The following is a 16,359-nucleotide window of genomic DNA, read 5'->3' as shown; positions in this document are numbered from 1 at the left end:
GAGGTTTGCCCCATGGGGCAAAGCATGGAGGGTGATGAGGTCTCCTACTTGTTCAATGGTTACTGTGAGTGCACAACGTTAGCCATGCAATTGTAGTATTGTTAGATCCAGTTTTTCCCGTGGGCAACTGTTGACAGTTCAGATGGCATGTATATGGTATGACACATTTATGGGTCACTTAGGTGGAGATTTTTGCTGGGGCATACTTAACATCATGGTAACGTTTGCTAATCAGAGCTGTTGTTCAAGTGTCAAATCAAATAAGTCTCTGTTTGTGTGTTCCCTTGGCTAATTATGGCTCCATTTGGATAGCTGTACGTAGCGGGAGATATGCGGCAACCATTTTCTTCTTTAATTGTGTTAACGTTCTTTTCTCTGCTGCCCGAGTTAGAGCTTTCCTTTTCAATAAAGTTTTAATGAGATGGTTGATGCTCTGCAGGTTATCATATAAGTCCATCCTAATAAAAGCATGCAGACCTTCCTTTATATGCATCAGCCACTTGATATTCTGTACTCCTGACAGTTTTAGGCAGTCAGCTATCACCATTTGGCTAAGCACATTTCAGGCCAGGACCAAACCAAGAGCCATAGAATAATTGGCACTAGCTTTAAGGTGTCTCCTACATATTGAAGCCCCAAGTTCTCGTGGCTTATAAAAGTTGGAACACTGTCAGGGAGTGATAACAATCTTCACAAAAAACTATTTTTAATGACTTGGAGTTGGGAATGATCTATATATCCCCATAAACCCACACCATACAAAACAAAGGATAAGGATCTTGCCTTACTCATTTCAATTGCTGCATCAAGTGGCATGGACCCTATTTTAGCTGCAAATTTGAACAGCGAGGCTATAGTCTGTTTAAATTGTGCTGTTCTAACATTTAGCAGGTGATTCTAGGGGCTAGCATTATCAGAGTGGACCCCCAGATAAGTAAATGTTGGCACAGATTGAAGTGCAGTACCACCTTTATGTTGGTTGCAGTGCTAGTGCTGGAATTGTATGTGTACTACTCTGAGGGCAGCAATACACAGTAGCAAATTATTTCCTTTTGTTAGTTGACAAGCCCAGATTTGACATAGAACCCACAAATCTATCAAGCACCTCTGAAGTCCAGTCCAGTTCTAGTCATGAGTACACAATAATCTGCTTACATTAATACTGGTATCTTTCTTGACTCTGTTTTAGGTGGATCAATTTCAGCCTCAATCAATCATTCATATAAAAACTGACCCCTCTTCTTATCTTGATTGGTGATGAGCATTCCCCATTGGGCCGAAACCTGAAGCTGCCTTCCACGTCTTTGTGGAGCTGTAATAACAGATGCACAATCTTCGGATCAGTGCCCTTTTCCATAAGCAGATTTCACAGCTCTGTCCTTATTACATTATCGAAAGCTGCGCTGTGATCCATGAACGCCAGAAAAAGACACCATCCTTTACTAAACTATTGTACTTTTGTCATCAATCTTCCCTATCTATGACCCAACAGGTAAACGCAGTCACCTGTTCCTGTTGGCACACCCTCCGCCAACTCCGCATAATCTTCAAATGGATCCCGGTCGACTGCCGCAAATCAGTCACCTACGCCTTAGTCACAAGCAAGCTTGACTACAGCAATGCAATCTACGCCGGTACCTCAACAAAGAACACCAAGAAACTACAACTTATCCAAAATACCACTGCAAGACTCATCCTAAACCTCTCCCATCAGGAACATATCTCCCAACACCTGGGGACCCTTTATTGGCTCTCAGTGGAGAAGCAAATCACCTTCAAATTACTCTCCTACAGGGCTACCCTACCTGAATCATCGTATCTCTTTCCATTACCCTGCCAACCCCCTCTGCTCCACCCAGCAGGCACTCGCTACCACGCAAACGGAAAACCACAGTCGAAGGAAGATCTTTCACCTTCCTCACAGCTAAGAGCTGGAATGACCTACCAATGCACCTCAGACAAAGCCCATAACTCACCATCTTCAGGAAAAACCTCAAGACTTGGCCCTTCGGATGAGGCCCAGACTGTCCCCTAGAGATTTGAGACCCTCACAGGTGAGTAGTTGAGCTTTACAAAATCTGATTGATTGATTGATTAAACAACATGGCAGGATTTTGGAGCATCATTTCTTTTTGTTGGGTCATTATGTATGTGACAAACAGATGTATGCATGACCTTGTGTGGGATCTGTGGGAATGCAGTTGGCATTGGCCTACTATTGTATGACAACAGGTAAGTGAGGTTTGCCCCATGGGGCAAAGCATGGAGGGTGATGAGGTCTCCTACTTGTTCAATGGTTACTGTGAGTGCACAACATTAGCCATGCAATTGTAGTATTGTGAGATCCAGTTTTTCCCGTGGGCAACTGTTGACAGTTCAGATGGCATGTATATGGTATGACACATTTATGGGTCACTTAGGTGGAGATTTTTGCTGGGGCATACTTAACATCATGGTAACGTTTGCTAATCAGAGCTGTTGTTCAAGTGTGATCAGGGACATGTGATAACCCTATTTCTCTTTTTATTTGTAGCATCAGCACCAGCAAGTAAAGGAGACAGTGCACAGCCAAGAGGGGACGCATCTGGCCACAGGGTCTTGGGTCAAGAAACCACAGACACAGAGGGACGAAGTGGCCTGGAGGGCGAGGGGAGTGCCACGGGGGGAGATTAGAACACCCTCTCCATCATTGGATTCTTCCTCCAGTGGCTACTCCCTGGTGGTGGCAGACCCACCGGGGCATCCCCCTGTACCACCTTTGTCCTCCACTGCCTGTTCTATCATTGCCGTCCCTGTTGCTCCCCACCAGTTGACCGTGCACGCTCGCCCAAGAGGGGGGGTGTCTCCTTTGCCACAGGCACCTCTGCCCAAGCCCATGCTACGCCTGCTGCCCTGTGTGAGGAGGCTATTGACCTCCTGAGATGTATCTTTGTGGGTCAGACAGCCATTGTGAATGCCATCCAGGGATTGGTAAGCCAACTCCAGCAGACTAATGCATTCCTGTAAGGCATTCATGGTGCAATGTCTGGCCTGCAGAGATCTTTTCAGGATCTGCCCCCCTCACTGATGGCACCTAGCCACCGCCCACCTTCTGCCCCCCCACCTCTCACTTCCCATTCCAAATCCCCCTTGCCATACCTACCCAAAGCACATAGACAAATCTTCACACACACACCTCAACACACAAGAGCAGCACACACAGACACAAGCACCACAAAACAAACCAGCACACAAGCACAACAGACACAACTTCACTCACCACTTCCTCAGACACCGCCACTACCCCAAGCATGACACACATGACATCAAGCATACCCATAGGTGCCACCACAACAGTCAATAACACACCCAACATACCCAGCATACCCACAGACACCAACCCAGCAGACACACACACATCAACCACATCCAGCATACCCACAAACACCACCCCAACAGACACACACACATCCACCACTCCATCCCCCAGCACCACATCCTACCAGCCACCCCAAGACACACAAATGCACACACTCACCCGCGCAAAAGATACCATACAAATATAAGCATACATCCCACACGCACTCACGACATCCACACCGGCACGGCGAACAACCACTCCCTTGGCCACCAAATCACAAACCCCTTCTGATGAACATCCCTGTGCCCCTAAGAATGTTTTTTTGTTTGATCTTGGCCTTTCACCTGATCCCTCCACCCTCTGTCTCAAACCCAAGAGGCCCTGGCCCACCTCCTAAACCCTCTCTTCCACCTCCCAGTCCTCCCCTGTCACACCTGTCCACCTGCAAGCACCCATACCTTTCAACCCCAAGAAGAAGCCACCCCTCCGAAAAAGCAGTCTAACCCTCCCAAACACAAGACCAAGCCCACCCATCCCAAATCCGACCCCCTCCCAAAAAATGATCCCTGAGTTGTCTGCCCAATTGATGCCCCTTTTTGTGGAGGTTCTCTGGCAGTTAGGAATCAAGTTAGGGTGCAATGATGTGCCTATGCTGGGACATTTGAACTGGCCAGTGGCCTTGGACGTAAGCAAATTTGGTGTTAATAAACCAAAAGTGTTGTTTTTGGGGTGTATGTTTGTCCTGCAATTCCTTTTCTACCCTTATGTTGTTTGTGAATGACTTTCGTTGTGTGCCTGCAGTTATGTGTGCGTCTGCCTGCTTGCTGATCCATTTGCTGTTTGCAGTATCTGAGTATGTGGGTACTGCTGGGGTCCCCCAAAACAAGAGAATAAGTTGATTGTATGGATATTTGGGTGTACATGCAATGGTGGTGTCATTGGATTGTGTTCTGTTTGTTATGGTAAGAATTTCATCTTGTGTTGTCCAATGTGAGCATTATGGTGTTATGGTGTTAGACATGCCACCCTGATATGGCTTATGGACTCATCTAGTGTGTGGCACCTTGAGTTTTGTTTGTTTGTTTGTGCAGACATGAAGTGTTTTCAATTGTGCTACCTTTGTTTGCATTTGATGTGCATGTGTCCATTTATCTGTGTGTACCTTGCAGCTAGTTCATGTAGATGTATGTCCCATGCAGTTCGAGTTGTATGTGCTTTGTTGACTTGCACTTCCAAATTGTGCAGATAGGCATGCCATTTGGGTCTAGTATTGTTTGTCCCTGAGATAGATGTAGGGCCAGTTCCTGAGCAAATGTTGGTTAAGGGGCATGTGCTAAGTGATATGTGTCCCAGTGCAGCCTCCTTCCCTGAATGTTCCAGATGCTCCCATCCCTATTGTGCAGGTATTGTTTGCATAGTGATCTTTGTATATTTGTCTCTCTGTGTATTGTGCATCCCATTGTTCTTCCATTGTGTTGCAATGGGGATGATGTGTGTGTCCTCTGCAGGGCTGTTTGATGGTGGTGGTGTCTGTACATATATGTGTTGAATGTGACAACAGTCCATGGCATGTGTGCATTGTGAGTGTGTGAGTTGTATTTGTAACTGTGATGTTGGTGTTGTGTGAGACAATGTTATGTACACATCACTATCAGTGGGGGCCTGAGATGAGCAGACAAGTATTTTTGTGCAGTGTTGTGATGCAGTGTGAGAGACCTGCCAAAAGGGGGCTTTTTGTGATTGTGTCCTTCTTTGAGGTTGGTTCCAACTTGGAACACAATGCCAAGTGTACTTGTTGCCCGTAGTGTGACCCCCATATGATGTTGCTGATGATCAGTTGTTAAGGTCAATGAGATGGGTACGTGTGTGTACTTATGGTCGGTTGTGCCCACGGCAGTGTGGATTTTGTGCTCCATAGATGATCAGTATCAGGGCGTGTGTGTGATGGGCTTCATGACGGCACAAGACTTGTGAGGCTGCCTGCAGGTGAGTGTCTCCTTTTATAGTCCTTATTTCCACCTTCTGAAACGTGGTGGTTGGACTGCCACGGTCACATTGATGGTGTGCAACCTCATAATGTGTCCAGCGGAAACACAGGCTCCACTGGACTGTTTGTGCAGCCTTGTGACCGTGGTGGTCTGTGCTGCCTGGTGGTGCTGGTAGAACCATGGCGGTCTTTCCTCCATAGGTTGACATGACTCTTAATGCAGCGGTCCAACCGCCAATCGCCAATCCGACGACAGTCAGACCGCCACGCCACCATGGGAGTCCATGGAATGCCAAACTCGTAATGAGGCCCTTGATTAAGCTAGTCTTTTTAAATGAATGTTGTTTTAGTCTATTATTTTTTAGTGTAGCATGTGTTAGTTTGTCGATATTATAGTAGGCCTTACTGTAAAATCTTATGTTTATTTGTTTTTTTATGTTGTGGTCTATGTGTTTAACATTAATTTTAATATTTTCTTTACTTTGCTTCGGTGCTTTATTTTATATAGGGTTGTAAGTATTTTTGGTCGGTTTATATGTTTTTAAAAAATCAAGTTTGTATTTTCAGATATCAGACTTTATTGTTTTTTTCAAGGACAATGAATTGTTTTATTTTTACCCAAAATATTTTTACTACTTCCTTGATATTTGTTTCAATTTTGTTTCCATTTGTTGGGGTTTGGGTGAATTTCTTGGATTATTGAATTCTCATTGGATGTACTATTTTTCTCAGGTATATTTTTCCTTTTTTGGATCTTTTTTATCAAGTGTTCGAGGCACTATTTGCTGTTGCCCCTAACCCCACTGTACAAGACGATTACTATCATGGTGCAAGGGTGCCTGCGTTGACACATGGCAGCCCATTGTGCGTCAGTGCCTGGGAAAAGGACAGGAATACGCCATATCTCATAGATACAGTGCATTCCTGCCCTTTTTTTTTTACACAGGGCAGCGCAGCTAGAATCCTCGACTCGCTGCCCTGTGCCAAAACCTCGTAAATTAAGCCCTATGTTTTCTTTGTTACATGCCCAAATCCTTCATTATTTGCATATTCTATGCTCAGGGTGGCGGTTTGTACGTGCTTCCATATGCTCTACTTAAAGGGTTAGTAAGTCTGGTCAAAATCATTGCCTGTTCAAAACCGATGACAGATTTTTTCTCTGGATTATGGTTGGTAATTTCTTGTTTTATATGAGTTAGAATTTCATTATTAGCTGCCCCTTATTGTTAGGTAACAGTGCATACACTAATGGGATGTATGTATTTTGATATTGACCATGTGTTGTATAGAGTTGACTGAATGGTGGAGAGTGTGACTTAAAAGTGCCATAAATCACCCAAGACTTATATTGTGTTAAGATTACTAAATTGTATTAGTTCCATAAATTATTATTTTCTATCATTATTCGGGTTGTCATATAGTAAAATTAGGTTTATTTATGTGCTGTTTGTAAGTATTGGGTTATGTCTATAGATTCATTTTTTTGGCACTATTGGTGTTTACCTGGCTATTATACATACTCTGATAATTAATCTTTTAGGGCTGGTATGCCAAAGAGCTGGTCTTGCTTGTTCAGGATAGTTTGGTAGAATATTTTTAAGCATTGTTCCTGATGGATCTTGTGAGCCTGTACTGGCCTCTTTCAGTTCCTGTAAATAATCCTAACTAATTCTAACTCTAGTTCAGTAATATTAGGGGAATTGCTATATATCTTAACACTTTTAACTGTTTTATTTTTAGTTGTAGCCCTGCCAAAACATGCATTTGAATAATAGATGCTTTTCTTGTGAGTTTTTCATTAGTTGGGCTCTCCTTGCTAAAAGTGTATCCTCTATGATTTAACAAGAGCTTCCGTTCGTGAGATTTGATGCCTTTTGTTGTTCCCAACATTTTAGGTGTGGGTTTTAGAGTATAGAAAATACATGATCATGTATTTATTTAAATATTTTTACATTGCAAGTGCTCATTTAACTTAGTGGATGTCTTTACTTTGTTTCAGTTGTAAATGTTTGCTTTGTGGGTTTGTTTGGTGTTTTTTACACTGTTTTCTTTTGTTGCGGTCTTTTGAGAGGAAAATGCATAAGTCCTGTCAGTTTATGTTTTAATGTAACATTTAGTTAAGGGTTTGTTTGTTTTATTTTATTTTATAAATATACTAAAGCGTTATTTTTAGTTTAAGTTTTGTTTTGTGCTTATTACAATAATTTCAAGGCAGTCTTTTTGCATTTCAAGCAGGATGGTGTCTGTATCTTTACTTTTATGTTTTTTTGCCTGTTTTGTACTGTTTGTCAATTGGGAAAGTGTTTATATTTGTTAACCGTGTCGATGTTTAGTTGGAGACTGTTTAAGTAAAGGGTTTCAATATTTATGTTTTTGCCAATATGTGTGTGCATCGCTATTGTTTTTCACAACATAGTGTCATGCAACCAGAATCCCCTCTGCATACATTATGCCTGGTGCAGGCATAATGTAGTGCAAAGGGTTACATAGTGGCTCAATGCATGTATTAAGCCACTCTGTAAATACGGCGCAGGGATTTTGGCCTCGTTGGGCCACATTAACATCAAAATAAATGATGTTAATGTGGCGCAAGGTGGCGCAAGCAGGCCTATAAATATGCCCCTTATTCACTTATTAATGTTTTCTTTAATTTAAAAAAGTTAGCCATGTAAACAATACATTTAATAATATCTCATTGTAGAAGATAAAACAAATCAATGTTATCATTTTTATTTTTGATTATTTGTTTGTGATTTTGGCATTGAGGGCCTCATTACGAGGTTGGTAGGCCGACTGTCGTCCCGCCAGCCAAGTGGAGAGGAGAACCCCACAGAGCTGGCGGTCTCACCCCCAGACCAATTACAAGGTTTCCACTGGGTTGACTTGCGGAATCCTCAGAAATCTGAGGTTTCCGCCTACTAGAAACCATGCAGTGGCATTGGCTCCACATTGCCAATGCCGTCACACAGAAGGTGGCCCCCACCCTCAGAATGCACACTGTCTGCCATACCAGGTGGTGCGCATTTCGAGGGTGCTGGGCAGAGGGGCCTCTGCACTGTTCATGACATGGTTGTGGGCAGTGCAGGGGACCCCTGTGGCCCCCAGCACTGGCTTTCCACCAGCATTTAAGCACCGCCGTGGCTGAGCACGACTTGGACCACCACCTACCCCCTGGAAAGCCTGTTGTTGGTAGCGGTGGCGGTCCGACCTCCAAAGTCATAATTTGGCAGTCAGATCACCAGTAGCGCGCCAGTCTGACCGCTACCACAAGTCTGTCGGTGTAAAGACTGTCAGACTTTTAACCCCTTCCCCGCCAGGGACGTAATGGTTACGTCCATGGCAGCGCCCGTGTGGCGCCATGGACGTAACCATTACGTCCTGGGACTGGCAGTCGGGGGAAGCGCTAGCGCTTCCCCCAAGGGCCGCCCCCCAACACCCCCAGGCCAGGGCTGAAAGGGGAATCCCTTCCCCTTTCACGCCCACCCCCCCCGCCGCCCCCCCATGACGTCAGCGCGCGATCGCGCGCTGATTTCATGGAAAGGGGGAAAGACGCGCTGGAAGCCATTTGCTTCCAGCGCGTCTAAGGGAGAAGGTGAGTTTTTCACCTTCGTGCGGGGTGGGGGTGCTCTGTGAGAGGCATCGAGGGAAAGGAAAGGGTTTTCCTTTCCCTCGATGTCTCTTTGAGCATTCCTGCTGCCCGATCGCGATGCGATCGGGCAGCAGGAATGCCCACTAGACACCAGGGATTTCTCTTTTGAATGCATACTAGTGTAGGGGAGCGACCCCTTGGGCAAGGGTCGCTCCCCTTTGGGGGCACATGTATTTTACGTCGTTTCTGCCCCCCCTGGGGGCAGATTGGCCCTATTTTTAGGCCGATCTGCCCCCAAGGGGGGCAGAAAGCCACTAGACACCAGGGATTTTATTGTTGATTTGTATTTTTTGTGTTGGGGGGCGGCCCCTTGGGCAAGGGTCGCTCCCCTTTGGGGGCAAATGTATTTTACGTCGTTTCTGCCCCCCCTGGGGGCAGATTGGCCCTATTTTTAGGCCGATCTGCCCCCAAGGGGGGCAGAAAGCCACTAGACACCAGGGATTTTATTGTTGATTTGTATTTTTTGTGTTGGGGGGCGGCCCCTTGGGCAAGGGTCGCTCCCCTTTGGGGGCAAATGTATTTTACGTCGTTTCTGCCCCCCCCCCCCGGGGGCAGATTGGCCCTATTTTTAGGCCGATCTGCCCCCAAGGGGGGCAGAAAGCCACTAGACACCAGGGATTTTATTGTTGATTTGTATTTTTTGTGTTGGGGGGCGGACCCTTGGGCAAGGGTCGCCCCCAGGGGCCCTCATGTATTTTTGGGCAGTTCTGCCCCCCTTGGGGGCAGAGAGGCCTATTTTTTTTTTTTAGGCCTTTCTGCCCCCAAGGGGGGCAGAATCCCAATAGCGCCAGAAATAGTATGTATGTATGTGTGCTTTGTGTTGGGGGGTGGCCCCTTGGGCAAGGGTCGCTCCCCCCAGGGGCGCAATGTATTTATTGTCGTTTCTGCCCCCCTTGGGGGCAGATTGGCCCTATTTTTAGGCCGATCTGCCCCCAAGGGGGGCAGAAAGCCACTAGACACCAGGGATTTTATTGTTGATTTTTATTTTTTGTGTTGGGGGGTGGCCCCTTGGGCAAGGGTCGCCCCCAGGGGTCCACATGTATTTTTGGGCAGTTCTGCCCCCCTTGGGGGCAGAGAGGCCAATTTTTTTTAGGCCTTTCTGCCCCCAAGGGGGGCAGAATCCCAATAGCGCCAGAAAGATATGTTTGTATGTGTGCTTTGTGTTGGGTGGGTGGCCACTTGGGCAAGGGTCGCTCCCCCCGGGGGCGCAATGTATTTATCGTCGTTTCTGCCCCCCTTGGGGGCAGATTGGCCCTATTTTTACGCCGATCTGCCCCCAAGGGGGGCAGAAAGCCACTAGACACCAGGGATTTTATTGTTGGTTTTTATTTTTTGTGTTGGGGGGCGGCCCCTTGGGCAAGGGTCGCCCCCAGGGGCCCACATGTATTTTTGGGCAGTTCTGCCCCCCTTGGGGGCAGATATGCCTATTTTTTAGGCCTTTCTGTCCCCAAGGGGGGCAGAATCCCCATAGCGCCAGGGATACTATATGTGTGTGTGTGTGCTTTGTGTGGGGGTGTGGCCCCTTGGGCAAGGTTCGCCCCCCCCCAAAGGGTGCAATGTAATCTGGGCGATTTCTGCCCCCTCCCCTTGGGGGTAGATTGGCCTATTTTTTTTTAGGCCCATCTTCCCCCAAGCAGAGAAGACTAGACACAAGGGAAAATGAAAAAATGGTTAGTGGCGGAGTGTTTGTCAACTGGCGAAGTATTTGCTTTTATGATAATAACAGTTTTTCTCCTTTTTGTTCTAGTTCAAAGCTTTTGCTGACTTTGCGGTGGCTTGTTGCAGTTTTGGCAGTAGTTGTCCTGCGGTTTGCGTAGTTGCATGTTTTAGGTAAGTAAATAAATGTACTCCAAGTGAGTATTGTTGCAATGCATGAATGACATGTTTGTAGGTGGTGTACTGAATGCAGGATTGTGTGTGAAATTGTCCTTAGAGTTATGCACAATGATTATTGTGTTGTCTTATGTCTAATTTGCTTTTTTTTTTCTCTTTTTAGTGGGATATCGTTGGTGATTGCTGTGGCTGTGCAGAGTAGTTGCTGGTGAGTCAAGCTTTTTCAGGCAAGTGAGCAGTATAGTTTTTGAGTTTATAATTCTTAGTGATAAACCTATACTTTGTTACTTATCTTACACAGTGCTGGTTGTTGGTGGTGTATTTGTCCAGGTAATTTTTGTAGGAAGGATCATGGCCAGCCGTAGGATGACCGCTCAGCAGGTTGTTAGTGTGCTTTTTGAGTCATCTTCTGACCATGAATATGAGACTGACTCTGCATCTGAGGCAGAGGAGGAAGTGCAGGATTCTGGAAGGGAATTTTCTGTCAGAGATGAATCATCTGATGATGAAGCCACTCTCAGTGCTGATGAAGGGCCTGTTTTAGAGGAGGACAGTGATGTGCCAATGGTGCAGGAGCCAGCGGCTGAAAGGCTTCCCATTGGAAGACCTGACGCATGGGTTGCACCAAACATGGAGCAGCCACAGTTGCCTGCGTTTACTGGTTTTCCAGGGTGTCGAGTTAATACGGAAAACTTTTTGCCCGTCAACTTTTTTGAGTTGTTAATGGACGATATATTTTTGGAAGAGATTGTTGAGCAGACTAATTTGTATGCAGAGCAGTTTTTGAGGGACAACGCTGCTAGACTTAGGCCACACTCTAGAGCTAGCCGGTGGATTCCCACAAATCTGGAAGAGTTGAAAAAGTTCTTGGGTTTAACTTTTTTGATGGGGCTGATAAGGAAGCCGTCGCTGTCTTCATATTGGTCTACTAGTCCCTTGATGGCAACTGCTATATTTCCTGCCATCATGAGTCGTAACCGGTATGAGCTTCTTCTTCGGATGTTGCATTTTGTAGATAATGCTTTAGCCTTGCCACGAGATCATCCTGATTCTGACCGTCTTTTTAAGATTAGACCTGTCCTTGATCATTTGGTAGATCGGTTTTCAGAGATCTATGTTCCAGGGAAAGAAATATCTGTAGATGAGTCTTTGGTCCTGTTCAAGGGTCGTTTGGTTTTTAGGCAGTACATTCCTAGCAAGAGGGCACGGTATGGAATTAAATTGTATATGCTGTCAGAAAGTAGTACAGGATATGTTTATAATTTCCGGGTCTACACTGGTAGGGATTCCAATATTGACCCCCCTGGTTGTCCTCCCACTTTTGGAGTTAGTGAGAAAATTGTGTGGGAACTTGGTAGACGACTGTTTAACAAAGGTCACCATTTATATGTAGATAACTTCTACACTGGAGTTCGGTTGTTCAAGGAGTTGTTCAGAGTGGACACTGTTGCTTGTGGCACAATCCGCTCTAATCGGAAAGGCTATCCAAAAGAGCTTGTCTGTAAAAAACTTGAGAAGGGACAGTGCAGTGCCTTGCGGAATGATGAGCTGCTAGCTCTGAAATTTGTAGACAAGAGGGATGTATACATGCTAAGCACCATCCATGATGAGAGTACTTCACCTGTGGCTGTTTGGGGTCAGGTTGCCGAAGTGCGCAAACCTGTGTGCATCTTAGACTATAATAAGCACATGGGTGGTGTTGATAGAGTAGATCAGAGGTTAGAACCTTACACTGCTGCTCGTAAGTCTTATGTGTGGTATAAGAAATTAGCGCTTCACTTGTTCCACTTGGCAACTTTTAATGCTTTTGTTGTGTTTAAGGATAGTTCTCCAGAGTCAAGGATGACATTTGTGAAATTTCAGGAGTCTATCATAGCTAGCCTTGTTGTGCTGGAACAGGCAAGAGTTCCTAGAGAAGCAGTGGTGGAGGATGTGGCTAGATTGAAAGATCGTCACTTTGCTGAGCACATTCCTCCCACGGCCAAAAAAAACTTTCCTGCTAAGAGATGTAGAGTCTGTGCTCGAAGAGGTATCAGGAAGGAGACTAGGATGTACTGCCCTGATTGTCCTTCAAAGCCTGGGCTGTGTGTGGGTGGCTGTTTCAGGAGCTACCACACACAGAAGAATTATTGGGAAATTCCGTGAGCGTAAACTGGTGTTTTATATTTTTATATGTTCGGTTTCACGGTTGGCATTAGTCATGTATTCAGTTAGAGCTTTTGTGTTTGTAGTTTTGTACTAATTTATGATTAGTGGTTTCTTTGTTGTTTAAAAACAAAAAAAAGGGGATGGCATGTGTAGAGTGGCGCTTGGCTGGCGGCGTGGGTGTGGTGGCGCTTGGCTGGCGGTGTGTGTGGGGTGGCGCTTGGCTGGCGGTGTGTGTGGGGTGGCGCTTGGCTGGCGGTGTGTGTGGGGTGGCGCTGGGCTGGCGGTGTGTGTGGGGTGGCGCTTGGCTGGTGGTGTGGGTGGGGTGGCGCTTGGCTGGTGGTGTGGCGCTTGGCTGGCAGTGCCGGCCAAACGCCAGTCCACACACTCATCAGCTGGTGTGATTGCTGTATCAGGCATGTGGGAGTATGAAAGTGATGGGCCCTTGACTGGCGCTGTCTGTGGATGCGAGTCTTGTAATGTGCTGGGCCCGTGGCTGGCGGCGTGAATGGTCTAGTGCATGTCATGTATGAAAGGTGTGTGAATGGACTGTAAAGCGGTTGGTGCCTTGTCGTGGCTTTACAGCTCACGAGCTGTGAGTCATTGGTTCAGTTTTTTGGCCTTTCAGTTATTACCAGTGCATTTCACTTTTGTGAAATCTCTTGTTAATAAAATTTGATCTACTGAACCATCACTCACCCTCGTGCCAAATCCAACCAGTATGTGTGGTACAAATGACAAAACCTGCTCCGCTGTAATCAGGCGTCGCAGCACACTTGAGACACGCTAGGTGCCTCGGGTGGGACCCCGATGATGAAGCATGCCACCAACTTGGTTGGTGGGTGAGGGGTCTTCTTCACATAACCTAAGTGTGTTTCTTTTCACAATTTTAGTGTTTGGCACATCACGGACGTATGTGCACACATCAAAGTGATATATTCCAAAAATACCTGTGTTTGGGGGGGAGGGCCCACCTATGTTTTTGGTCCTGGGTGCGGCCGTCATGTAGGGAAACCTACAAAACCCAGAAACTTTTTTAAACTAGGCACCCCAAGGAGTCTAGGGAGGTGTGGCTTGTGTGGCTCCCCCAACATTTTCTTACCCAGACTCCTCTGTAAACCTCAAAATGTCCATAAAAAAGCATATTTTCCTGATTTTTCTTAGTAGGATCACCGCTCCAGCACAAAATTCCTACTCCCCAGTTTTCCCCTCAGTCTCCCAAGTAAAATGACACCTCACTTATGTGGGTCCCCAAAGCAGAGTCCGTCTAAAGATGTATAAAAGAATATGCCCTTATAAACTTGCTGTGCTATCCCTTCTATCCCTTCAGGTTTTGGGCCTTATTCTGTTGCAGGCACCTGGCCCACCCACACAAGTGAGGTATCATTTTTATCGGGAGACTTGGGGGAACGCTGGGTGGAAGGAAATTTGTGGCTCCTATCAGATTCCAGAACTTTCTGCCACAGAAATGTGAGGAACATGTGTTTTTTAGCCAAATTTTGAGGTTTGCAAAGGATTCTGGGTAACAGAACCTGGTCCGAGCCCCGCAAGTCACCCCTCCTTGGATTCCCCTAGGTCTCTAGTTTTCAGAAATGCACAGGTTTGGTAGGTTTCCGTAGGCGCCGGGTGAGCTACAGGCCAAAATCCACAGGTAGGCACTTCTCAAAAAACACCTCTGTTTTTTTCCAAAATTTAGGATGTGTCCACGTTGCGCTTTGGGGTGTTTCCTGTCGCCGGCGCTAGGCCTACCCACGCAAGTGAGGTATCATTTTTATCGGGAGACTTGGGGGAACGCTGGGTGGAAGGAAATTTGTAGCAGCTCCTCTCAGATTCCAGAACTTTCTGCCACAGAAATGTGAGGAACATGTGTTTTTTTAGCCAAATTTTGAGGTTTGCAAAGGATTCTGGGTAACAGAACCTGGTCCGAGCCCCGCAAGTCACCCCTCCTTGGATTCCCCTAGGTCTCTAGTTTTCCGAAATGCACAGGTTTGGTAGGTTTCCCTAGGTGCCGGCTGAGCTAGAGGCCAAAATCTACAGGTAGGCACTTCGCAAAAAACACCTCTGTTTTTTTCCAAAATTTAGCATGTGTCCACGTTGCGCTTTGGGGTGTTTCCTGTCGCCGGCGCTAGGCCTACCCACGCAAGTGAGGTATCATTTTTATCGGGAGACTTGGGGGAACGCTGGGTGGAAGGAAATTTGTAGCTCCTCTCAGATTCCAGAACTTTCTGCCACAGAAATGTGAGGAACATGTGTTTTTTTAGCCAAATTTTGAGGTTTGCAAAGGATTCTGGGTAACAGAACCTGGTCCGAGCCCCGCAAGTCACCCCTCCTTGGATTCCCCTAGGTCTCTAGTTTTCAGAAATGCACAGGTTTGGTAGGTTTCCCTAGGTGCCGGCTGAGCTAGAGGCCAAAATCTACAGGTAGGCACTTCGCAAAAAACATCTCTGTTTTTTTCCAAAATTTAGGATGTGTCCACGTTGCGCTTTGGGGTGTTTCCTGTCGCCGGCGCTAGGCCTACCCACGCAAGTGAGGTATCATTTTTATCGGGAGACTTGGGGGAACGCTGGGTGGAAGGACATTTGTAGCTGCTCTCAGATTCCAGAACTTTCTGCCACAGAAATGTGAGGAACATGTGTTTTTTTAGCCAAATTTTGAGGTTTGCAAAGGATTCTGGGTAACAGAACCTGGTCCGAGCCCCGCAAGTCACCCCTCCTTGGATTCCCCTAGGTCTCTAGTTTTCAGAAATGCACAGGTTTGGTAGGTTTCCCTAGGCGCCGGGTGAGCTACAGGCCAAAATCCACAGGTAGGCACTTCGCAAAAAACACCTCTGTTTTTTTCCAAAATTTAGGATGTGTCCACGTTGCGCTTTGGGGTGTTTCCTGTCGCCGGCGCTAGGCCTACCCACGCAAGTGAGGTATCATTTTTATCGGGAGACTTGGGGGAACGCTGGGTGGAAGGAAATTTGTAGCAGCTCCTCTCAGATTCCAGAACTTTCTGCCACAGAAATGTGAGGAACATGTGTTTTTTTAGCCAAATTTTGAGGTTTGCAAAGGATTCTGGGTAACAGAACCTGGTCCGAGCCCCGCAAGTCACCCCTCCTTGGATTCCCCTAGGTCTCTAGTTTTCAGAAATGCACAGGTTTGGTAGGTTTCCCTAGGTGCCGGCTGAGCTAGAGGCCAAAATCTACAGGTAGGCACTTCGCAAAAAACACCTCTGTTTTTTTCCAAAATTTAGGATGTGTCCACGTTGCGCTTTGGGGTGTTTCCTGTCGCCGGTGCTAGGCCTACCCACGCAAGTGAGGTATCATTTTTATCGGGAGACTTGGGGGAACGCTGAGTGGAAGGAAATTTGTAGCTCCTCTCAGATTCCAGAACTTTCTGCCACAGAAATGTGAGGAACATGTGT

Source organism: Pleurodeles waltl, chromosome 5, assembly GCF_031143425.1.
Source record: "Pleurodeles waltl isolate 20211129_DDA chromosome 5, aPleWal1.hap1.20221129, whole genome shotgun sequence".
Classification (NCBI taxonomy): Eukaryota; Metazoa; Chordata; class Amphibia; order Caudata; family Salamandridae; genus Pleurodeles; species Pleurodeles waltl.
This window is presented reverse-complemented; position numbering follows the sequence as displayed.